This window comes from Cricetulus griseus, chromosome 2, assembly GCF_003668045.3.
Source record: "Cricetulus griseus strain 17A/GY chromosome 2, alternate assembly CriGri-PICRH-1.0, whole genome shotgun sequence".
In the NCBI taxonomy this organism is placed as follows: Eukaryota; Metazoa; Chordata; class Mammalia; order Rodentia; family Cricetidae; genus Cricetulus; species Cricetulus griseus.
In genome coordinates this window covers 75484744-75511217 of record NC_048595.1, presented here as the reverse complement: position 1 = coordinate 75511217, position 26474 = coordinate 75484744, and the positions used below count along the sequence as shown (strand labels likewise).

The 26474-nt window shown below is 38.5% G+C and overlaps 1 pseudogene; it reads left to right on the top strand.

The window, feature by feature from the left end:
• Positions 1 to 543: 543 nt before the first annotated feature.
• Positions 544 to 1782, top strand: LOC100764980 (annotated as a pseudogene).
• Positions 1783 to 26474: the final 24692 nt, after the last annotated feature.

Sequence of the window (26474 nt, the reverse complement as noted above, 5' to 3'; positions counted from 1 at the left end):
GTAACCATAGGTGCTTTGAATGGCTTGTTTGATAATTCAAACCATGAGGTCATGTCTGACTCTAGTGTACAACTGGAGTTTCTGGACACTACTACTTCTTTATGTTCTTTACAGTTTGTTCTAGTTTCCTTTCTTTTGTTTTGATAAAACATCCTGACCTTGTGGTACCAAAACCACAAGGAAGTTTTCTTAGTAACTGTTTTATTTGGTCAGAAACACATGAGAAGATATAAATATCCTTCCCGTGTTTTTGATGGTTTATTTATTTACTTATTGTTTTAAGGTAGTGTCTCATGGAGCTTAATTTACTATATTTACTATGACCATGAACTCCTAGTCTTTTAAAAACTACAGTTCTGGATCACTACATAGAGTTCCCATGGGTAACTTTATTCTTTGAGTGGGGCTTTGCTAGGTGGCCTTGCTAATAGGAGTTATTATTTGAAATGAGATCAGAACATATGATTTACCAAAATATTACTGATGTCATTTAGATGTGTTGGGAGCATAGATTTTAGGTAATCCACTGGCAAGAAATTCACCATGTCTATTCTTAAGATCCTTGATGGAGAAAGTTTTGATTTTCATGGGAATTCACCTGTTGAGGTTGTTCTCTGTGCCTCAAATGATCTGTTCCAAGTTACTGTACCAAGAAGTGATTCTGCTGGTATCTATGAGGTTCTAGAAATCCAGGAAAATAATAAAATGAGGTACACAGGAAGGGTGAGCACATCAATAAAACTACCTCACCTGCTCTGCTTAGCAAGATACTGAATGCTGTGGAACAGAAAGTCAAAAACTGATAATTGAGATGGATGGGTCTGAAAATAAGTCTAAATTTGGTATAAGTGTCATCATGGTAGTGTTCCTGATTGTCTGTAAATTTGGTGAATTTGGAAAGGGCATGTCCCCATACTGCCATATCACTGACTTAGATGGCAAACTCAAAGTCATCTTGCAATCCTGGCTTCCAAGAAGATCAATAGGGGTTCCTATGCTGATGATGCAAGAGATCATGATCCTCCCTGGGGATGCCTCCAGTTTCTGGGAAGCCATGCACATTGGAATGATTATTTATCACAACTAGAAAAAGGTCACTGGAGAAAAATACAGGGAAGATGGTACTACTGTGGGTGATAAAGGCAGGCTTGTAATTAATATCCCAGAGAACAAAGAATTCTTGGAACTGCTGAAGAGCACATTTTGGAAGGCTGGCTATTGTGAACAGGTCATCATCTACATGAATGTGGGTGCCTCTGATTTCTTCATGTCAGGCAAATATCTGTACTTCAAGTCTCCTGATGCCACCCTGCAGGTACATGATGCCTTCCCAGTTGATTCATTGTTTAATTTCTTCATCCAGGAGTATGCAGTAGTCTCCATTGAAGACTTCTTTGATCAGAATGACAGGGACGCTTGGCTGAAGTTCACAGCTAATGAAGGCATCCAGGTGGTTGGGGACAATTTAAGAGTGACTAAGCCTAAACAGATTACCAAGGCTGTATTTGAGAAATCCTGCAACTGCCTCTTGCTCAAAGTGAACCAGATCAGTTTGGTGACCAAATTTCTGCAGCGCACCCAATCCAATGTTTGGGGCATGATGGTGTATCATCTCTCTGAGGAAACAGATTGCTTTCATTGCTGACCTGGTGGTGGGACTCTTGTGCACCTTGCCAATCCTAACACCTGGCCAAATATAATTAAATTTTCAGAATCCAGGAGGATCTGGATAACAAGATCAAGTTTGGTGTTAGGTCCTTCAGAAAGCCTCTGCCCAAGTAAAGCATGTGTTGGCAATGCCTGGAGCCCCCAGTCACCACTAGCTGCTCAGACTTTTCCCAGATGTCATCAAGGGGGCTCAAGACCGTCTGTGTTTGCCCTTCCCTCCATTCCAATGTTTCCTTAGAAGTTTGCAGACACACTTGACCAACCATAGCCTTACAAGAAACACCAAGTGACTGGCCCAAATCAGCATTTCTCTCAATCCATTTCAGTGCTGTAGTGTCTGTAGCTCTCTTACCTCCAGGGTAATCTTCGGAGTGGTCATAGGCCCCCACCCCCAGTGACACTATGTGAAAAATAAGAGCCCCAGTGACTCATTAAAAGAAGAGAAATGTACATAATATTCCTAAAAGATGATTTGAATTGAAATGCTGACACTAGTCACCTGTTCTGTTTTATTTTCGTTTAAATTAGAAACAGGCCTGCTTCACATGTCAATCCCAGCTCCCTCTCCCTCCCCTCCTCTCCCACCCCCACCAACCCCTCACATCATCCCCCCCTGCTCCACAGGGAGGGTAAGGCCCTCCCTAGGGGATTCCCCAAAGTCTGTCATATCATCCTGGGCAGGGCCTAGGCCCTCCCTCATGTGTCTAGGCTGAGAAAGCATCCCTCCGTGTGAAATGGGCTCCCAAAGTCAATTTGTATGCATGGGATAAATACTGATCTACTACCAGAGGCTCCATAGATTGCCAAGGCCTCCTCATTGACACCCACATTTATGGTGTCTGGATAAGTCCCATGCTGACTTCCCAGACATCAGTCTGGGGTCTATGAAATCCCCCTTGTTGAGGTCAGTTGTTGCTGTGGGTATCACCAGCTCAGTCTTGACCCATTTGAACTGGGTTCCAGTAGTTCAGTTCAGTGTTTAGCTGTGGGTGTCTGCCTCTGCTTACATCAGCCACTGGTTGAAGGCTCTAGGATATAAGGTAGTCATCAATATCATTATCAAGGAAGAGTATTTAAGGTAGCCTCTCCACTATTGCTTATTGTTATGATAAATCTTTCCACCAAAAGCTGCCTGAGCCCTACCGCCACGTGTGAGCTTTAAGCAAGCTGCCCGCCTGAGTTAGGTCCCAAATGAATACACAGAAACTTGTATTAGGTACAATGCTGTTTGGCCAATGCCTTGGACTTCTCATCTGCTAGCTCAGTCTTAATTATCATAAATCTATATATTTTATCAGACTTATCTTATCAGATGCCTTGTTGGTGTCCCTCCAATCGGTGGATCACATCGTGTCACTGGAGCAGGAGCGGAGGGGAAAAGAGGGCGCTTCCTGTTTCTCCTTCGCTTAAATATGAGTTTCCTTGCTATGTCACTTCCTGCCTGGATCAGCACTTCTCTACTACATTTCCCAGAATCCTCTTTGAATCCTAGTCCTGCCTAACTTGCTGTCTCATTGGCCAAACAGTATTTGATTTAACAGTCAATAAGATAAACATACACAGTACATTCCCCATCAGCTTATATTGCCAGTTGGTGTCATCCTTGTGTAAAATCCATATACGAATGACTACATACCATGTTTGTCTTTTTGTGACTAGGTTACCTCACTCAGGATGGTTTCTTCTAGTGTCATCCATTTGCCTGCAAATTTCAAGATTCCATTGTTTTGTTTTTGTTTTTTTTTTTCCCCGCTGAGTTGTACTCCATTGTCCATTGGGTAAATGTACCACATTTTCTCCATCCATTCCTTAGTTGAGGGGCATCTAGGTTACTTCCAGGTTCTGGGTATTACAAATAATGCTGCTATGAGCATAGCTGAACAGATGTCCTTGTTGTATGAATGTGCATCTTTTGGGTATATACCTAAGAGTGGAATTGCTGCATCTTCTGGTAGACTGATTCCCATTTTCCCGAGGAGCTGCCATACTGATTTCCAAAGTGGCTGTAAGAGTTGGCACTCCCACCAGCAGTGAAGGAATATTTACCTTTTTCTAAATCCTCTCCAGCATAAACTGTCATTGGTGTTTTTGATTTTAGCCATTCTGATAGGAGCAAGATGGTATCTCAGAGTTTTTTTGATTTGCATTTCCCTCATGGCTAAGGATGTTGAGCACTTTCTTAAGTGTATATCCACCATTTTAGACTCCTCTATTGAGAATTCTCTATTTAGTTCTGTACCCTACTTTTTAATTGGATTATTCGGTGTTTTGGTAAGTAGCTTCTTGAGTTCTTTATATATTTTGGAAATCAGTCCTCTGTCAGATGTGGGGTTGGTGAGTATCTTTTCCCATTCTGTGAGCTGCCATTTTGTCTTGCTGACTGTGTCCTTTCTCAGTTTCAGGAGGTTCCATTTAATAATTGTTGATATCAGTGTCTGTGCTACTGCTGCTATGGTCAGGAAGTAGTCTGCTGTACCAATTCGTTCAAGGTTACTTCCCACTTTCTCTTCCAAGAAGTTCAGTGTAGATACATTTATGTTGATGTCTTTGATACATTTGGACTTCATTTTTGTGCATGGTGATAAATATGGACTTGTCTGCAGTTTTCTGCAGCATCCAGTTATGCCAGCACCATTCATTGAAGACGCTTTAATTTTCCATTGTATAGTCTTTGCTTCTTTCTTAAAAATCCGGTTCTTAGGTGTGTGGGTTAATATCAGGGTTTTCAGTTTGATTACATTGGTCTACCTGTCAATTTTTGTGCCAATACCAAGCTGCTTTCAGGATTATGGCTCTATAATAGAGCTTGAAATCAGGTATGATGATGCCTCAGGAAGTTCCTTTATTGTACAGGGTTGTTTTGGCTATCCTATTTCTTTTGCTTCTCCATATAAAGTTGATTTTTGTTGCTTTTAATTTTTTTATTTTAATTAGAAACATGATTTTACATGTCAATCCCAGGTCCCTCCCCCTCTTCTCCTCCCCTGCCCCACAACTAACACCCTACCTATCCCATACCTTTTTTGCTCCCCAGGGAGGGTGAAGTCTTCTGTAGAGGGTCTTCAGACTCTGCCATTTCCTTTGGGATAGGGCCTAGGCCTACCCCCTTGTGTCTATCCCTCCCTGTGGGGTGGGCTCCCAAAGACCATTCCTAAGCTAGGGATAAGTACTGACCCACTACAAGGGGCCCCATAGATTTCCGAGGTTTCCTCACTGACACCCACATCCAGGGAATCTGGATCAGTCCCATGCTGGTTTCCCAGCTATCATTCAAGGTCTGTGTAGAATTTTGTTGGGATTTTGATGGATACTGAGTTGAATCTGTCAATTGCTTTTGGCAGGATTGCCATTTTTAGTATGTTGATCCTACATATCCAAGAGCATATGAGATCTTTCCATTTTCTAGTATCTTCTTTAATTTCTTTCTTTAAGGTCTCAAAGTTTTTACTATACAGTTCTTTTACTTGTGTGGTTAGTGTTACCCCAAGATATTTTATGTTGTTTGTGGCTATTGTAAAGGGTGATGTTTATCTGATTTCTTTCTCAGTGTGTTTATATTAGGGCTACTGATATTTTTTTTGAGGTAATTTTGTATTCTGCCACTTTGCTGAAGGTGCTTATCAGCTGTATGAGTTCCCTGGTAGAGTTTTTCAGGTCACTAATGTAAACCATCATATCATCTGCAAATAGTGAAAGTTTGACATATGTGCAACTTTCCCCTTGTATCTGGAAAATACTCTTTCTTTGCATGCAACCACTACTTCTGGATTTCACAATTTGTTTGCCACTTTTTTGTGGTGATGGTTGAGGCTTAGGAAAGAAAATATGATATAAAAGTCACATTTAGGAATTGTAACTCCATAGTCTTTTACTCTCTGAATGTAGATAAGTTGAATATGTTCATATTAATCACTATCTACTGAAATAAGAAGTTTCTATGATGAGGGCTTAAATATATCAGTTTAATAGTATGTCCATTTAGCAGAATAGTAGTGGTAGTAGCTTATCCCCTAGGGAACATGACCTTTCTAGCCACAGGTTTTTAACACTGTTAGCAGTGGCAGGCATTGGTCCCATCTTGTATATTGGGTATCAAATACAGTCAGAAAGTGGTTGGTTATTCCCATAACATTTATGCCACCATTGCCAGGATAGTCGTTGTTGCTCATAGAGTTCCCTCCCACTTACTAGTTTACTGATCTCTGTGGTTATTCCAATTTGAATACATACATCTAAAGAATGTAAAACTTGTGTGTCTGTATCTGGTTTACCTAAATCAGAATAATGCTTTATTTGTTTATCAATTTAGCTGCAACTTGAATAATTTCTTTTTATTAACAGCTGAATAATATTTCATTATGTAGCATTTACACATCTTCATGATCCACTGTTAGTTATGGATACTTCTATTGTTTTTATTTCCTGGCTATTGTGAATAGAGTAGTAATGAATATGGATGAACAAATATCTCTGTAGTAAGATACAGAGTCTTTTGGGTTGATACAGAGTCATTTCATCTAAAAGGATAATATAATATTCAAGACACTACATGTACAGAACAAAGAGAGATATTGAAAGTTGCAAGAAAGAAAGCATAACTCTCATACAAAGATAGGTCACCAATATAGGCCTGATTTTTCTAATGCAGAATTTGAAATCTAGGAAGGCTTGGAATGATTGTTCTACAAGTTCTGAAGTTCACATATTTAAGCCTATTCTGTGATACCCAACAAAAATATCAGTAGTAATCATAGATAGGCAACTTTGATTGACAAAGCATATTCAAGGAATTTTGACTACTAAGCCAGTTCTACACAGGATATCAGAAGGAATATTTTTGTCCAAAGAGAAATTTAGTTACCTTCATGAAGAGCCTGGGAATTCATAAACAATTCCACAACAATTAATCAAGAGATGTCTGAGAAAAGAACACAAAATAATAAAATGACAGTATCGATGCATATTATTTAATAATAATTCATAATATTAATACTCTTAATTTCCCAATAAAGAGACACAGACTAGCAGATTACACTAGAAAAACAGGACCTAATTTTTTTCTTCCTCTCAAGAGCATACTTTACCATCAACAATAGACATTACCTTAGGGTAAAAGGAAGGAAAAAGTTTTCTAAGAAATGCAACAAAGAATCTAATATCTGAGTAGCAGACTACAACCCAAAACTTGTTCAAAGAGAAAGAACTATTGATTCTCGTTAAAGGAACAGTTCACTAAGTGGGTATTGAAGGCTTTAAATTTTGGAAATTCTTTCATAATTTCATAATATATACAATGTATCATGATAGCGTCTATCTTCCTTTTACTGCCTTGAGTTCTCCTAGGCTCTGCTAGGCTCTTCAATTATATCTACTCCACCACCCCTGATTTATTTTCTTTTATTTTTAATTGCTTGATTCCATTAATTGTTGTCAATGTGCTCATGTTTTAGGAGCATTCACCAGGGCATGGGAAGTCTTCTAGTGGACACCATCAAAGAAAAGTTACTTCTTCCCCGGCAGCCATCAACCACCAGTAACAATCTGGTATAAATAATCATTTCCCAGTGTCTGGATTTCTTAGTAACTTACAAGTCATTGCTGTCTATATTTCTGTCTCTTCTAATACACAATTCTGAATGTTTGCCAAGTGATCTTTGTTTAACATAAAATGTATTGTGTCAGTGCTCTATTGGAAACTAATCATTAGTTTTCTATTTTTAACTTTTTCCTCAATCTTTTAAGAAATGATACTATTTATTATCTTTTATATTGTATTTATTACTCTGTGTTCTTTTTTGCCTTCTAGGCTGGAGATAAATGGAACATCACAAAATTTTGATCTAACCATGCTCTGTGTTGTCTTCAGTATTGATAGTGATATTAATACAGCTTAAAACTGCCCTTATCTTCTTTCTTAGCTGGATTTATAAATCTCCCTTGGAAATTTCCATGTACTGATAGATACAGTTAAAAGAAAAGAATGGGAAGGGAAAACAGAGATGGAAATAGATAGATTATAGGTAGATAGATAAATAGATGATAGATAGATTGATAGAGATGTGCCATCCACAAATCCTGTTCCCCTCGAACCGAGCGAAATACTGTTATGCCACTCAGAATTTTCCTTAATATGATTTCTAGATTTCATGATTTCTTCTCAGTACCTAACTTTGGTCATAATATTTGAGAAGGTGGTTATATCTATATCAGGCAGTGTTGTGTTCTCCAAGTCTGTGATAAAACATGCTCTCTATTGTACATTTTCCCCAAAATAAATTGAGAAAGACTTAGAATTAGCCCTAATAATGTCATTCAGTTAAATTCAAAATCTTAAGAAAGAGAAATATCTCATGTTAAAAGTGTACTTGTCAAAGGGAAAGGAGCACAGTGTGAAGACTTTGACTAAGAGTTAAAACATCTCATTTTCTAGAAACTACTACAAAAAACTTCTAGTTTTGGAACAAATTTACTGAGTTATAATTCACCAAGGCAATGCGTCAACTTAAGTGTATATGTTCAATAGATTTCCATACCCAATAATACCTCTTATTTGAAGGGAAGACACTCCAAGACTCCTTGTGTATTCCAAGACTCCTTGTGGAACCTGAAACTCTCCTTAGTATCATACTCCACTGGAGTTTTCTATTTCCTCTATAGCTCTACAGAGCTACATAGGTAATCAGGTCTTCCCTCTTTTATTCCCCGGCATCTCCTCTACATCACTGCTCTTAAGTTTGGAGACCTAATCTTAGTAAAATACAGATTACTTAAGCATATGCAGTGACCTACCATGACAACTGAGCACAGAACTAAGAAGGCTACTAGGTAACTAATAGGTTTATAACATAGAAAACTTAGACACTGAATAAAAGGATGATTTCTATTTTACTGATATAATCAGAAATGTGTAGAATTCCATCATGGTATTCAGAATGGCATACATTATAAACATAATGAATTGCTTATTTCTCAAAGTCTCCATTTTCTATTTCTAAACTTTAACTAGTTGCAATTATCTAAACTGGAATTTAGACTATAACCAAATTGTAGAAATTCTGTATCTTTTAATCAGCACACACCAACACTCCCAAGGTTCCCCATCCCTAGATTTACTAGTTTCTGTTTCCATACATTTGTAAATTATATGTAAAATAGAAAAATTATAGTCTGTGGTCCTTTATTCTTGGGTGTTCATTCACTTAATGCAATAAAGTTTGTAAGGACCATCCATTTTGATCTAATAATTTCCTAGGGTTTTAGATTTTGTATCTTGGAATCTCTTCAAGAGAGCCCACAAGACATAACCAAATATAACCTAATCCATTACTGAAATAATTTTAAATAGATAGACATTTGTTCAAGCATGTTTGTTCAAGTATACCAAGTATATTTTATATGAAGACACTTGTTTGCCACTGGTTGTGAGGAACTTTATTATTCAAACTAGTCTGTTGTTGGGACTTTTATAAAGTGCATCATGATCTGTAAATAGAACATACACTTTGCTTCATAAAATTTTTCTTCGGTTCACATGGAGTAGAAAAGCACCAAACAGACTGTATTCAGTCTGCAAATATGTCTAAAGGTTACAGAAACTGAGCATGGAAATTTCATGAATATACATGTACATCTTAGGGATATTATTTCAATATTGTTTGGAACACTTCAGCACACTCTTGGAAGGTGCCTTTGTTTGACAGAAATGAGCTTTTCCCCAAAGTTGGTGATGAAAACAAAAGATGTAATTCTTAAATACTGTTGAAAAGTATATTTATACTTCAGGACATTTGTGAACAATTGAGCCACTGTTGATCAAAATATTAGCAGCTTAGTTTCCTTCATTATGTATATAATACAGTAGCTAATGTTCTTTTCTTCCCTTCTGCAGCAGAGGTAATGAGGATGTGTATTGTAGGTGGAGAGTCCTCTTGGGGGTAGCAATAGAACCCTAGACTAACATTCCCTAGGACCCAAACCTTGTTAGAAGTGTTTCAGGCCTGGGGACCTAGTGCACTGATTGCTTCCCTAGAAGGAGTCTCACCGCTGGCTCCATTTGGTCTTTTCCTGATGGTCTAATTACATTTATTATGGTGTTCAGTTTCATGAAGATTGAGGAAGAAAATTACAGCTCTTTGAGGATGGAATTGGGATCACTTACATACCAATGGTGTAGGTCTGAAGAATGTACTATTAGCCAAAGAAGATAATTTGTGATATTATATCTGAACTTTCAATTGTATGACTATTAAAAGACAAAATGGAGATAGTCTCAATTCTGACTGATTGCCCATGGAACATGGATCCAATTATTCTGTCAAAAGATGAGATGCTGGAGCTTAAAAAAAAGGACCTTTCTGTAATCAATCATCTTCTCCTTCAGTAAAAGGACAAGCAAAATATGTGTGACACCATTGTGTCACTCCCATTTGGAACTCCCTTTCCTAGCTGACTCTTTTCCTGCACAGGGCAAACAGCATATGATGGTGCTGTGCTTTGGTGTAGCCAGACTATTAGCATGACCCACAGAGCTCAAAATGGAAAGAGAGGGGCAAAGGGAGACTCATTATTTTCTAAATGGATTCACTTTTCCCATAGGAATCTCCTATCTCCCACTTAGCAAAGCTCATTCCAATACTGATTAAGTGGGAAATCCACAGAATCTCAAAAGGTCAGACCTATAATCAGCTGTCCTCAGGGACTGACTGAAAAATTTCTTAACCCAATGTGAATGCATTGCTATTTTATAGCAAAGATCAGTAAATGACACAGACTTAAGAATATGTAGATTTTATACATGCATGCATGTGTATGACAGGTATTCAGTGTGTGTGTGTGTGTGTGTGTGTGTGTGTGTGTGTGTGTGTGTGTGTGTAGATAATAGAGAGTTCACTGCCTACCTCAACTTTTTTAAAATTTAGATTAGAAAGAATCTTATTTTACATATTAATCCCAGCTCTCTCTCCCTCCCATCCTCTCATCTCCCTACCGACCTCCCATCCCATCCCCTTTCTGCTCTGCAGGGGCAGTGAGGCCTTCCATGAGGAATCATTGAAGTCTGTCACATCATTTAAGGCAGGGCCTAGGCCCTCCCCCATGTGTCTAGGCTGAGTGAGTATCCCTTTATGGGTAATGGGCTCCCAAAGTCCATTCATACCCTATGAATAAATACTGAACCACTACCTGAGGTCCCATAGACTACCCAGGCCTCCTAACTGACACCCATGTTCAGGGGGCCTGGTTTGGTCCTATGCTCATTTCACAGCTGTCAGTCTGGGGACCATGAGCTCCCCCTTGTTCAGGTCAGTTTTTTCTGTGGGTTTCCCCAGCCTGGTTTGTCTCCCTCAACTTTTAGCCACCTGGTGAGTATAAACATTTCTCAGGTCATCATTCTTATAGTACTTTGACTATATGAAGTTGATTGGTTTCTGTGTTTTGAAGATGTTGAAACTGTTGCAAATCAAGTTGACATGAGAATGGCTCTACATTTATTTGTGAGAAATGATTCTGAAGTTGGAGAAAAAAAGGAGTATGATTTTTAAAAAGTTTGTAAGTAGAATATAATAATACAAAATTAGGAGTTGTTTATTTGTCATAGAGTTCTTAAAAAGCTGCAAGCCTCTGATAAACACATTTCTGTGGGAAGAATATGCTTGTGGAGCTGCATGGTTTAAGCTGGACAAAGCCTGTTTTCTTTTCTCTGTAAGTACATTTTTTATGTATGTTAGCAAAGAATTATTGGCCAATATTTCATTATAATTGTTTTGGCCAAGAACTGAAGGCATTTTACTCATCACATCTTAAAATGCCACCTCCATGTAAGCCCTCACATAAATCTGCAGCCCTTTCTGTCATCATTATGCTGAAAGCAGCACTCAAATACAAAATGTTAAATTAGTCATGAACCTACACTCTTGTTTATCTGTGTGGAAGAAAATGCATTGTTCATCCTTTCTCTTCCTGTTCCAAGTAGTTATTAAGGGTAGACAAAAATTGACCTTGGAGTTGTCTTGAACTCTAAGAGTGCAAAAATGTGCGAAAGTTTCACATTTAAGTATTATTCCACTTGCCTACTTCTGTCATGACAGCCTAAAATTACAAGAGTGATAGAAAAGAAGTGGCAGTTGTGGCAGGGCAGCAATTTTTTCCATACACAAGTGGTTTTTCTTCATCAATGATTATAAAAATGGTATCATTTGCCAGCTCTATGAAGAAAGTAAGAAAAGACACTCTGAGGTAGAACAGAAACTTCCTGCTGCTCTAGAGAAATCCGAGAAACAGTTCAGAGAGGGCTGAAAGAGTAGAGAAATGAATGTCTGTCTTCTGCAGTTCTACCCATGTCACAGTGAGTCTGAGATATGTGTTTGAAATGATCTCAGAGCAGTAAGATGAGGAATGGAAATAGCAGAGTGGACTGGCTGGGAGCATTATTTCTAGAACTGGCCTAGGATACCAGCCAAAGAGCCTGGCTACCCAGACTTGTTCCTAAACCATAGTCTTCTTATTTACAGCATGGTCATGGCAAGTGAGCATTTCACAATCTTTGGAAGATAATTAGAAGAATCAATAGGTATTTCTTATGCACACAAGGATTATCTGTCAGTGCTCATTTAAAGTCAACTGTTCATATTTTTTAATGGGAAGCAAATTGAGTGTAAAGCTGATGAAAATCTTTCCTGTCCAATCAACAATGAGGAGGAGGAGAAAGCATAACAGGTCATGTATAGGAAGACACAATTGTTTTGACTAATTGACTTTACTGTGCTGAACATTCCAGTATATTTATGCATGTGCCTTGTGGAAACAAATACTGGAAAGCGGACAATGCCAAATGCATACAATTTCATGGGATTCCTTTATTTTTGTAGTGGTGGGAATCAAAGCCAGAGCATTGTGTCCACTGGGCAAAATGTCTACCACAGAGTTGTTGACCTGCCTAAGCTGCGTGCTTTCTGCTAGGCTTGAAGCTGAAAAGAATATTTTGCTTTTGTTTGTTTCTGGTGCATCCTGATCTGTTTAGTGCTTTATCAAAATAAACTTTATTGGATACATTTGATGTTTACAAAATTATATTTTATGATATATCATAAATATACACATATATGCATATTTAAATCATTATATTATAGCAGTGAGCAAATTACCTTCTCTCAGGTGCTTTCCTTTTTTTGTGAAAAGAGTAACTAAGCCTACTTGATATAAGCCTCTAAAATAACACAGTTTCATGAACTGCATCCTCACTTTGAACATCCAGACTTGCTTGTCCTATGTATCTGCTATTTTATACCCATTCCCATCTTTCCCTCATAATCTAATGTTCTCTCTTTCTCCTCCCCTTTCTTACCTGGCTCAAAATTATTTTCTCTTTTTGAAAAATATTCTGTTAAAAATGATTTTTGGCTATGTTTTTTTTTTTTTAGTTTAGGCAGAAACACATGATATTCTAGTCTCTATTTCCATAATGGCTTTAAGTTATAGGCATATGCCACCTATTTATCTGTGATTCCACATTTAAATGAGACACATTGAGCATTCTGATTTGTCCTATTTAACTAAGCATGTTATGCTTCATGTCTTCCCGTGTTGGAGTGAATAGCAAGAGCTTTTATTTAAACACAGAACAATGTTTATATATCTGTTACCTGGCATTTAGGTTGGCTCTGTGTATTGACTATTGTAAACAATGCCACAGTGAACATAGGCATGCAGACATGATTAAGAGGTGATGGTTTATTTATCTCTGGATATATACCTAAAAGATGATTTTCTAGATCATCTTTGAAGTGAGGACACTAGTACCTAACATGCATATCTATGCACAAAAGCACACACACACACACACACACACACACACACACACACACACACACACACACACACAGAGAGAGAGAGAGAGAGAGAGAGAGAGAGAGAGAGAGAGAGAGAGAAAGAGAGAGATTTAAGCTAAAATATTATACAATGCAATTAAAATATTATACAATGTACACAATTATACAATGCAATTCTTGTCAAAATTCTCACAATACTTTTTGAAAAAACAGTTCTAAATTACATAAGAAAACACAGGTGGCCAAAATAGTACTAAGAAATAAATCAATGCTGGTGTCATCATAAATCCTTTCCTGTATCACAACTATACTATAAAGCTATAGTAATCAAACTGACATGCTACTGGCAGAAAAACATGGATGTAGGTCAGTGGATAAAAAGAAAATCCACAAACAAAATCCAAACCTATCAAGTCACCCCACTTTCAACAAATGAACACAGATGGCACAGTGGGTAGAAAACAGTCTCTCTAATAACTGGTGTTGAGCAGCTCAGTGTCTGCATGTAGGTGGATGAAACAGGACCCTGCTCTTGCAGCACACACACAACTAACTCAATTTGAATAAAATTCTTACATTTATGTCTTCATCAGGACAAATCTCAAAAAGGAAAAAGTCAGAGTACCTTAGACACTGACTTTACAGATGACACATTTGATATTATGTCAAAAACTGAGGGTATATAGGTCAAAGTAAATGAATGGAGGCATTCGTTTAAAAATAAGTTTCTGCACAATGAACATAATTAAAAAGCAGTCTAAAATTAGAAAAATGTTTTCAACACACATGTACAATAATATCTAAAATTTATAAAGAATTACCAATTTAAAAATTATATAGCCCAGAAAGATATTGTTTCAAAGAAGAACTGAAATACATCCAGCATCTGTTTGAGAGATGTTCCCTATATTGATCACTGGGAAGCATAATTTAACACCACTTTTGACATTAATATATACTCCTGAGGGTAATTGCTATAAGCAAAGTCAGGGGTGGAGAATATTGGCAAGGGTATGTGAAAAAGAAACCCTAAAACACTGCTGGTGGAAGTATGTATTGGTTCATCCAGCATTGAGACTCTAAAGAAATGGAAAGGAACAGATTTAAACAAGTACACATTATTTAAAACTGTTCCCTTTAATTTGAAGTTTCAAGAAACATTTGAAGTTTCAAGATTCTGAGAATTCTAGTCCTTGGGTATGCCTGCGACTGGCTGTTGTGGTATACCAAGAAAAGTCCTAAATTGATAGATATCCTTGCTACAAGAGAGAAAGACAATAGTTCAAGTAGATTTTTGTTTAATAGATATTTTGTTTGCTGATAAGGAACCCGATCACCCAGAGGGTTTATAAAGGGTGTGTCTTGATGAAATAACAAACTGCTTACATTTGTTTATATTCACCTTCAAATATTATTATTTAAGAATATCCATGCAGTTACACTAGTGACCCTAAGGCAGTGTTCATTTCTATCAAGCCATAAGTATGAAAGGAACTTTCTCTAATCTTTTACCCTGGCAAAATCATCTGAAGAATCAACATTGATGATAACAAACAAATTAATAATTACAGTTTCACATTTTCAAAAAAATAACATTAGTCTTGAAAATTCCAAGGAATGACAGGATTCTTTTCTGTTATTTATAAAACTATATTTGAATTTGCATCTAATTGCTTTCCATGTGGTAGTGTGTGATTTATTTTTTCTCCATTTTTTTTTTGTTTTTTCGAGATAGGTTTTCTCTGTGTAGCTATGGAGCCTATCCTGGCACTCGCTCTGGAGACCAGGCTGGCCTCAAACTCACAGAGATCTGCCTGCCTCTGCTTCCTGAGTGCTGGGATTAAAGGCATGTGCCACCAATACCCAGCTTTTCTCCATTTTTAAAATTAAATTAGAAACAAGATATTTTACATGTCAATCCCAGTTCCCTCTCCCTCCCCTCCTCCCCTGCCCCCTAATAACCCCATACCTATCCCATACCATTTCTGCTCCCCTGGGAGGGTGAGGCCTTCCATGGGGGGTCTTAAGAGCCTGTCATGTCCTTTGCCAAAGGTCCCAGGGCCTCCCCCTTGTATCTAGGCTGAGGGAGTATCCTTCTATGTGAAATGGGCTCCCAAAGTCCATTCCAATGCTAGGGATAAGTACTGATCTACTACAAGAGGCCCCATAGATTTCCCAGGCCTCCTCACTGACACCCACATTCATGGAGTCTGGATCAGTTCCATGCTGGTTTTCCAGCAATCAGTCTGGGGACTAAGAGCACCCCCTTATTCAGGACAGCTGTTTCTGTGGATTTCACCAGCCTGGTCTTGACCCCTTTGCTCATCACTCCTCCTCTGCAACTGGATTCAGTTCAGTTCAGTGTTTAGCTGTGGCTGATTGTTTCCACTTCTACCAGCTGCTGGATGAAAGCTCTAGGATGGCATATAAGTTAGTCTTCAATTTCATTATCAGGGGAAGGCATTTAAGGTAGCCTCTCCACTGTTGCTTAGATGGTTAGTTGGTATCATCCTTGTAGATCTCTGGATATTTCCATAGTGCCTGATTTCTCTTTAAACCAATAATGGCTCCCTCTCTTATGGTATTTCTTATTTTGTTCTCCTTTATTCTTCCCCCTATACAAACTTACTGCTACCTTATGTCCTCCTGACCCCTCCCCTTCTCCCCTTCTCATTCTCCTAGCCCTCCCCTGCTCCCAGTTTGCTCAGGAGATCTTGCCCCTTTCCTCTTCTCCGGGGGACCATTTATGTCCCTCTTAGCTTCTCTAGTGGTGTAGATTGTAGACTGGTACTTCTTTGCTCTAGGTATAAAATCCATATATGAGTAATTGCATACCATGTTTGTCTTTTTGTGACCCCATGCCCCAAGGTTCCCAGAGAAAGAGGGAAACCTGCTGCCACAGCCTGCCCTGTTGGGCCGCTGAGAGGCAACGGAGCAGCTTCCATATGCTCGTGCCGTCCTGGCGCTTCTGGAGTTTAGACTCAGCACTTCTGAGATCATAAAGACAGATCCAGATAAAGAAAAACCTCTAAAGGTTTACACTGCATTAAAAAATATATGTAGGCATGTGAGAGAAAAAATAACAGGAGGAAATAGAGTAGTGGTTGTGGTGGCGCATGCCGGTAGGTTTTGCTGAAGGAAGTAGAGGCAGGCAGATTTCCACAGAGAAACCCTGTCTCGGGGAAAAAAGAAACAAAAGAAAGTAAAAGCAAAATAATGGAAAAGCCACCTAAAGATGAAAAATACAGAGAGGATCTGGATACTATATGCCATATTGTTGTCTTTAAATTGTTTGATTGCCGAGGAAAGACTTACTGCTGCTAAAATACATTTGATTATAAATGCTGTTAAATTTATCTAACTTACACATTTTAAAAATTTTGACTTCAAAATTTAAGTCTAAGGACAGGCTCCTTGGAAAAAAAATTTCTGTTTGTGTTTCCACGGAAGAGGAAAGGTATGGATTCCATCCAAACTAATATGGTTTGATCAAGCAAGACTCCCTGAAGTTGAGATGATAGAGCCTTACAGACTACAAAAACAAGGACTTGGTAAGATTTCTATGTTTTATCTCAATCTCCATGGTATATGAACATCGCCCCCAATTAGCAGGAAGCAGTTTAGAGGGAACGATGCCCAAATTCCCAAGTGTTGTTTATAAATGTTTGTTTTCATTTAAATGGGGTTGGTTATAAGTGATAATGAGCATAGTCAACTTTTTTTTTTTAAAGAAAAAAGGGGAATAGGATAGAGGAATGAATACTTTACATTGGTATGGATTTTCATTTATTGATAAGATAAGTCTTATAAAATATGTAGATTTATGATAATTGAGACTGAACTAAAAGATGAGAATCCTAGTCATTGGCCAAGCAGCTTTGTACCTAATATGTCTCTGTAGTATTTTGTCCATCCACACGGTGGGCAGAACTCGGGCAGCTGGTGGAGACCACCCAAGTGGCAGTAGAATTTGGGCGGCTTTGGCAGAAAGATTTATCATAACACCCCACTTTTTAATTGGATTATTTGGTGTTTTGGAGACTAGCTTCTAGAGTTCTTTGTAAAGTTTGGATATCAGCCCTCTGTCGGATATGGGTTTGGTGAATAACTTTTCCCATTCTGTGGGCTGCCATTTTGTCTTGCTGACTGTATCCTTTGTCTTACGAGGCTTCTCAGTTTCAGGAGGTCCCATTTATTAATTGTTGATCTCAGTGTCTGTGCTACTGGTGTAATGTTCAGGAAGCTGTCTCCTGTACCAATTCATTCAAGGGTACTTCACACTTTCTCTTCTAAGAGGTTCAGTGTTCCTGGATTAATGTTGAGGTCTTTGATCCATTAGGACTTAAATTTTGTGCATGGTGATAGACATGGATCTATCTGCAGTTTTCTACATGCCAGCATCCAGTTAGACAGCACAATTTGTTGAAGATGTTTTCTTTATTCCATTGTATGTCTTTAGCTTCTTTTTCAAAAATCAGGTGTTCATAGGTATTTGGGTTAATATCCAGGTTTTCAATTCGATTGGTCTACCTGTCTATCTTTGTGCCAATACCAAGCTGTTTTCAGGACTATAGCTCTATAACAGAGTTGAAGTCGGGGATGGTGATGCCTCTAGAAGTTCCTTTATTATACAGGGATATATTGGCTATCCTGGGTCTTTTATTTCTCCATATAAAGGTGAGTATTGTTCTTTCATGTCCTGTGAAGAATTGTGCTGGTATTTTAATGGGGATTGCATTGAGTCTGTAGATTGCTTTTGGCAAGATTGACATTTTCACTATGTTGATCCTACCTATCCAAGAACATTTGAGATCTTTCCATTTTCTGTCTTGTTTCTGATTTTAGAGGAATCATGTTGAGTTTCTTTCCATTAAGTTTGATGTTGTCTGTTGGTTTACTGTATATTGTTTTTATTATGTTCATGTACATTCCTCTTACCATGATCTCTCCAGGACCTTTATCATGAACGGGTGTTGGATTTTGTCAAAGGCTTTTTCAGCATCTAGTGAGATGATTAGTTTGTTTATATGGTGAATTACAATGATGGATGTTCTTTTGTTGAACCAACCCTGCTTCCTGGGGATGAAGCCTACTTGATCATGGTGGATGATTTTTCTGATATGTTCTTAGATTAGGTTTGCCAGTATTTTATTGAATATTTTTGCATCAATGTTCACGAGGGATAGTGGTATCTAGTTCAATTTCTTAGTTGCTTTTGTGTGGCTTGGGCACCGAGGTAATTTTAGCCTTGTAAAAAGCGTTTTGCAATGAACCTTCTGCTTCAATTGTGTGGAACAATTTGAGGAGTATTGGTATTAGCTTTGAATGTCTGGTAGAATTCTTCACTGAAGCCATCTGGTCCTGGGCTTTTTTTGGTTGGGAGACTTTTGATGAGTGTTTCTATTTCCTTAGGGGATATAGGCCTGTTTAAGTTGCTTATCTGTTCTTGATTCAATTTTGGTAAGTGATATCTGTCCAGAAAATTGTCCATTTCCTTTAAATTTTTAAATTTTGTGGAGTACAGGTTTTCAAAGTATGACCTGAATAGTCTCTGGATTTCCTCAGTGTCCATTGTTATGTCCCCCTTTTCATTTCTGATTTTGTTAATTTGCATGTTCTTTCTCTGCCTTTTGGTTAGTTGGATAAAGGTTAGTCTATCTTGTTGATTTTTCTCAAAGAACCAACTCTTTATTACATTGATTCCTTGAATTGTTTTCTTTATTTCCACTTTCTTGATTTCTGCCCTCAGTTTGATTTTTTCCTAGTGTCTACTCCTCCAGGGTGAATTTGCTTCCATTTGTTCTAGAGATTTCAGTTGAGATGTCAACTCTCTAATATGACTGTTCTCTAGTTTCTTCATGGAAGCACCTAGAGCTATGAACTTTCCTCTTAGTACTGCTTTCAGTGTGTCCCATAAGTTTGGGTATATTGTGTCTTCATTTTCATTGAATTCTGGGAAGTCTTTAATTTCTATATTTCTTCATTGACCCAGGAATGCTGCAATTGTTCCTTTTTCAATTTTCATGAGTTTGTTGGTTTTCTTCAATTTGTGTTGTTCTTGAATTCTAACTTTAAAGCATGGTGGTCTGATAAGACACAGGGGGTTATTTCAATTTTTTTGTACCTGTTGAGGTTTGCTATGTTGAGGAGTATGTGGTTGATTTTAGAGAAGGTTCCATGTGGCGCTGAAAAGAAGGTACATTCTTTTGTGTTTGGATGGAATGTTCTATAGATTTCTGCTAATCCCAATTGGGTCATAACTTCTGTTAGTTCCTTTACCTCTTTGTTAAGTTTCTGTCTGGTGTTCCTGTCCAGGGGTGAGAGCAGGGTGTTGAAGTCTCCCACTATAACTGTGTGAGGTCTCATTTGTGATTTGAGTTTTAATAATGTTTCTTTTATGAATGTTGGTGCCTTTGATTTGGGGGGCATAGATGTTTATAATTGAGACTTCTTCTTGATGGATTTTTCCTGTGATGAATATGAAATGACCTTCTATATCTCTTTTGATTGATTTTAGTTTGAAGTCTAATTTGTAGATACTAGGATAGCTACCCCAGCTTGTTTCTTGGGTCCATTTGATTGGAATATCTTAGCCAAAACCTTTACTCTGAGGTAATGTCTGTCTTTGAAGTTGAGGTGTGCTTCTTGTATGCAGCATAAGGATGGATTCTCTCTTCATATCCAATCTGTTAGCCTGTGTCTTTTTATAGGTGAGTTAAGACTATTGATATTGAAGGAAATTAAGGACCATCGAGTGCTTATTCTTGTTTGTTTTTGATTTTTTGTTGGTAGTGGTATTGTGTGTGGATTTACCCTGGTTTTTCTTTTGGCTTTTGGTAAAGTGGGATTATGTATTGCCTATGTTTTTATGAGTGTAGTTAACTTCCTTAGGTTGGAGTTTTCTTTCCAGTACTTTTGTATGGCTTGATTATTATATCTTCTTTTCTCCATTTATAGTGATTGAACACTTTGCTGTGCATATTAGTCTGTGCTGGCATCCATGGTCTCTTAGAGTTTCTAGAATATCTATCCAGGACCTTCTGGCTTTCACAGTTTTCATGGAGACGTCCGGTGCAATTCTGATAGTTTTGCCTTTATATGTTACTTGGCCTTTTTCCTTTGCTGCTCTTAATATTCTTTCTCTTTTTTGTATGTTTGGTATTTTAATTTTTATGTGGCAAGGGGATTTTTTGTGGTCCACTCTGTTTGGTGTTCTGTAGGCTTCTTATACTTTTATTGGCATGTCTTTCTTTAGGTTGGGAAAGTTGTCTTCTATGATTTTGTTGAATATGTTTTCTGCACCTTTGAGTTGGGTTTCTTCACCTTCTTCTATACCTGTAATTATTAGGTTTGGCTTTTTCACAGTATCCCATATTTCCTGGATATTTTGTGTTAAGGATTTGTTGGATTTAAGATTTTTTTGGGGAGATGAATCTTTTTCTCCTAGTGTATCTTCAATGCCTGAGATTCTCTCTTCCATCTCTTTTATTCTGTTGGTTATGCTTGCATCTGTGTTTCCTGATTATTTACCCATATTTTCTAATTTCAGCATTCCCTAAGACTGTGTTTTTTATTGTCTCTATCTTGCCTTTCAAACCTTGTGCTTTTTGAATTGTTTCTTGCAATTTTTGGTTTGTCTTTTCTCCCATGTCTCTGAAGGATTTTCTCATTTCTTCTCTTAGTGTGTCTATCATCTGAATGAAGTTGTTTTTAAGGTTCCTCTCTTCTGCTTCATCTGTGTTGAGATGTTCAGTTCTTTCTGGTATAGAGTTCCTAGACTCTGCTGGCTTCATACTGGTTTTTCTGTTGTTGGATGTGTTGTCTTATATTGTCATCTTCCCATCTCTTCTTCCAGTGGGTGCAGGTGGTGTCTCTTCCTCTTCTGGTGTGTGCAGGCTCAAGTTTCTCTTCTGGTAGGTGCAAGAAGGTCCGATAATCTGATGGGTCTCAAGGTGGGTGCAGGAGGGTCTGAGGCACTCACTCTCTAGGTGGGTGGGAATGGTACTAGCGCAGAGATGTCGACAGACTCTCGGTTGTTTGGTCCTTAAGGGCCGAGTTGACCTGCCTTCAGATCCCAGGACAGGAGTTCCCAGACAGGGCAAGCAGAAGTTGAGCCCAAGGAAGGGACCGAAGAAGCTCACCTGTGTCCTGAGTTGGGGTGGATTAGCCCAGCAATCTCAGTAGATTCAGAGTTGCTTGGTCCTCTGGGGCTGAGTCCACGGCAGGCTTTTTGTATTATGTCTATAGGAAAATTGCTTAAGTACATTTTTGAGCTGAGTAATCATGTCCCCCTGTGATCTTTTTTCAATCACTGTTGTTTTGCAGTGCTCCTCTGTATAACTGATTCCCTTATATCCTTCAGTACTCAGCTCAGAGGGCACTTTACAGAAAACCTTTGTAATGTATGCCCACCTCTCTTGCCACTACAGTCTGAAACATCCTCCTTGCTGATAGTTGCTTCCAATCTCTCTCCATTAGAGTGTAAGCTCTCACTGTGTAGCATCCCCACTGAACTCCACCACTCATAACAGTACTTGTTATGTCCACAATTAGTTCTCAGAAATTACATAAAGATTCAGTCCACTTTTAAGATGAAATGTACATCTTCCTTGAACGATGAAAAGGATCTAGTTGTGAAGAGAATCTCCATGAGGTAAGACTGCTACTGTGTTTGAAAAATGACTGGCTGAGGCCCCACAAGGACATGAGCAGTACCTGAGGGATGTTTGTAGAAGAAAGCAGGCCAGAAAAAGTAGGGCCCTAGAAGTAATGACCTCTAGGATGAGGGCAGGGTTCATGTGCCACTTGTTTTCATTGCTCACAATTCATAGTTTTGTCTATGCACAGCTACAATTAAACACCAACAGCTGAGAAGCTGCATATTTCAAATGGAACCATTCCTTTCATGTTGTCACATCCACAGACAACTGCACAATACACACACACACACACACACACACACACACACACACACACACACACATTATTTCACTGCTTTGTTAAAGCAGTACTGTGACCTTGTTTAATTTACATTAGAAATTAATAACATGACCTGGGAATTAGTAATGGACTATAGGAGGGCAAGTGTAAACATAGAGAAAGTAATTACAAAGCTGTTTTAGTAATCTTAGGCCAATGATGGTGACTTGAATAGGGTAAGGTGTACAAAGACAGCCTCTCTCTCTCTCTCTCTCTCTCTCTCTCTCTCTCTCTCTCACACACACACACACACACACACACACTGTTCTGGGTTAGGATTCATGATGGATTGAATGTAGAGGTTGAGTCACAGAAAAATTAATGTGGATTATGAAACAAAATAGGCAGGGAGCGGGTGGGTGTTTAACATGACAGACCTTTGTTGCAGAAAAGCACTCTGGTCTCCCATAAATCACTGTAGCATGCAACATTGAGAATTCAAAAGCATCAGAAAACCTCCATTAGCACTGAACCATAGCATCTCTGTAATAGACATATTTAACAAAATGACATTAGTGCTATTCATTTTCCTTGTTATACATATTTGAGGAAGCAGAGGGAAGACAAATAAAATAGTGCATATGGTGTTACCCCAGTGTTATTAAGTACAGGAGAAAAATAAATCAAGTGCTGTACTAAGGTGGAAGGAAAATATCCCGGATGTTCTCTTAAGTCTTCATGTCTTCTGTGTTGCCTTCCACATAGGGCACAGCATAGTTTGGAATAGTGTGCATCTGTTACAGGGGTCTAGAACAGATACCATGACTGTGATTTGTATATATCCATGCTCCACGCATAAAGGATATGAGGCTGCAGTGGATAATCATGATATAAAACTAGTGAGAATTGACAAGTGTCAGGAAGCTAGTAGAGGAAAATAGAAAGTACTAACCCCATTTGCTTATTTCTTTTTAAAGACTTGTTCTTTCTTCTTCCTTTCTGTTTTTGGTGTTTTGAAACAGGGTTTCTCTGTGTAGCTTTGGAACCTGTCCTGGAACTCACTCTGTAGACCAGGCTGGCCTTGAACTCACAGAGATATGCCGGTCCCTGCCTCCTGAGTACTGGAATTAAAGGCATGCACCACCACTGTGATGTATATGTGTGTGCCTGTATGTGGGCACATGTACATGAGTGTAAATGCTCTCAGAACCTGGGGCATTGGATCTCCTGGACCTGGAGTTAAAGTGTTTGCCAGCCACCTGTCTTGGGGGCTGCTTGAGTACTCTGCAAAAGCAGTATACTGTCTTAACTGTGGAGCTGTCTCTCCATGCCCTTGTTTAACCTGTGTATGTGTACATATATCTGTATCCTAGTGTAAAATAGGTTTCACAGGGTCTAATTTAAAAATAAGAGTGCAAAAGCCATCTCTCGGGTACATTCTGTGGCCTCATGTCAAGCAGACACACATGAATTTACCTTGCATATAAGTGGGAGTCTCTGGAAAGAAGTAGAGGGACAGAATTTGAAGACTGACTGGAGGAAGAAGAGTAACCTGGGAAGAAAAGTTGCCTGGGTGGCCATGTGCAAGCCCTGGTAGAATGAAGCACTTCCATGTTTGGCCAGTCAGACTGGATCAATATTGCAAGAGAGTTTAATCATGTGGTTTAATTTTCTTCCATATTTAAGCCTAGTAAAACTTTGGGAAAAAGGTTTCCAAAAACTCCTAAGACAAAACATCCAGGAAATCTGAGACACCATGAAAAGACTGCACCTAAGAATAGGGAGAGAGGAAGAAGAATTTCAGCACAAAACCCAGAAAATACATTAAACAAAGCTATGGAAGAAAATTTCCCTAACCTAAAGAATATAAAGATACAAGAAGTTTACAGAATACCCAATATATTAGATTAAAATAGCAAAACATCACCAGGTTGTTTGATCACTTTATTCCAGAGGTCCAGGAGATCAGGCCTCATTCATTTCTTCCATTGAAGAAAGCAGGCCTATGTGCCTGACAAAACAGGTTTCTCCAAGGCTTTCTCTATGCTGTGCTTCCTACACTTTCCCAGGTGATGAGGACATCAAAAGAGAGTGCAGTCTCAGAGACAGTCTTGGAGAACAGTTTCACCTGGGTCACTTTTGGATACCCCATACTGTCAGTAGGAGGCACAGACTGACATCTAAAGATTTTTCCCAATAGAAACTAAATTCTATTTCTTCCCATTTTCAAGCCCTTACCATGAGGAAGTTCCTAGTCCATTTTCCCAGGCCCCATGCTGTGCAGGCACAGCTTATCCACATCACTCACAGATGGGGCCTGGAGACTTGTAGAATAGTCAGAACAAAGACAAATCTTAAAGCAAAAACAAAGCTAGACGCTCGACTAGCTACAAGACCAAGAACATTTCTAAGAGTTCTTCTGGAAGTAGCTGGAGCTTCAGAAGGGAACGCTTTTAGAAGCGTTAGAGTGAATAAGGGATCCTTGAGGTTGTTAAATACCTGATCCAGTGCACCTCCTTCTACCAGAAACTATTGCTCAAGGAGAGGAGGGTTTAGTCTGCTGAGTTCTTCCTGCTTGAGGTCACTGTCTCTTTGGGTGGCACAGGGAAAAATTGTGCCATAGCCAGCTTGACTATGGTGCCCAAGGGAGTTGAAGGGAGAAACTCCTCATTCCTGGCATTGTTCCTTATAGCTTGCTTCTAAAGCTATTGTTTTTTAATTTAGCAAGAAGTTCTCTTTAAAAATTTAGTATAGGGTTTTGTTTTTTTCTCTCTCTCTGTGTGTGAGAGACAGCTTTCAGGTATCAGTTTTCTTTGTCTTTTTCTACCATGTGTGTCCTGGGCATAGAACTCATGTTGTTAGGTGTGGTGGAAAGCAACTTTATCTACTTACTCTTCAAGTGGTTCCTGAATTGATGCTTATTTTAAAGACTTTCCTTAATGAATTGTAAAGTTTTAAGTATTAATTTAAGTATCAATTTTAAGTTTTAATTAATCCTCTGAGCACACTTTAAGATAAATGTAGAGTGAATGCTGCAGGTGGTTGCTGACATCGGCCTAAGGAAAGGAATGTTTTAAGTATTTAATTAGTGAATATAGAGTCAGTCAGCTTAGTCATCTCCCATAGATTTGGAAGCTGCAATTTAAGGCACTCAGCAAACTAGAATATCCTCAAAAAGGGAAACTGGGATATACAACTCTGTGCACAATCTAGATGAGAAATAATTAAAGAGCGTGGTTTTATTCAATGTGGCTGCATTGAAAAGATGAGTAAATAAACAGGTCAAGTGTGATCCCACATCTGTTTTGGGGGTACCAAAATGACCTTAAGGACTAAATAGAGCAAAAATTGGGACAAAGAGCAAAAATATGAAATAAGTACCCCTGAATCAACATGGGATCTGGCATATTATTGTCTTGGTTCTGGTTCTACAAGGTGGTCCAAAGACGTTCTTATGGTTTGAATGGTATGATATGGTGGCTCTCTGCTCCAACATACAGACTCCACCCTTATGGACAATTGACCTCTACTAGGAACTGGTTGTCATATAAAATTTGGGGATTCTACAGTGATTCAAAAGGAAAGGTTAAGGACAATATCTCAGTGCCTTTACAGAAAGTATAGAAGACAGCCAGACACAAAATGAAGACACAGATGTCAAACTTGTGTCTTGTTGTTAGCTGCCCTGTGAACCCAAATGATAAATCAGTGACTTTCACCAAAGAAATTACGTGTGACTGTACCAGTAATACATCAGAGTTACAGAACTCTCACCTTAGCTTAATTTGCTATAGCTCATATAATCCAGGAAAACATCACATACATATTTCTTAGTTTATTATAAAGGATAGATGGAGCAATGCATGGGTTGAGATCATATGAGAAGTTACAGCTTCCATGGTGCCTGAATATGCATGCTGTCTTCCAGGAACCTCAATGTGTAAGCTCCCCAAGGCAAGTCTTTTGGGGAATTTTACAGAAATTTCATTAGACAGGCATGATTGGTTAAATCATTATTCATTGGCAATTAGCTTTTAACCTTCAGCTCTTCTGCCCCTTGAG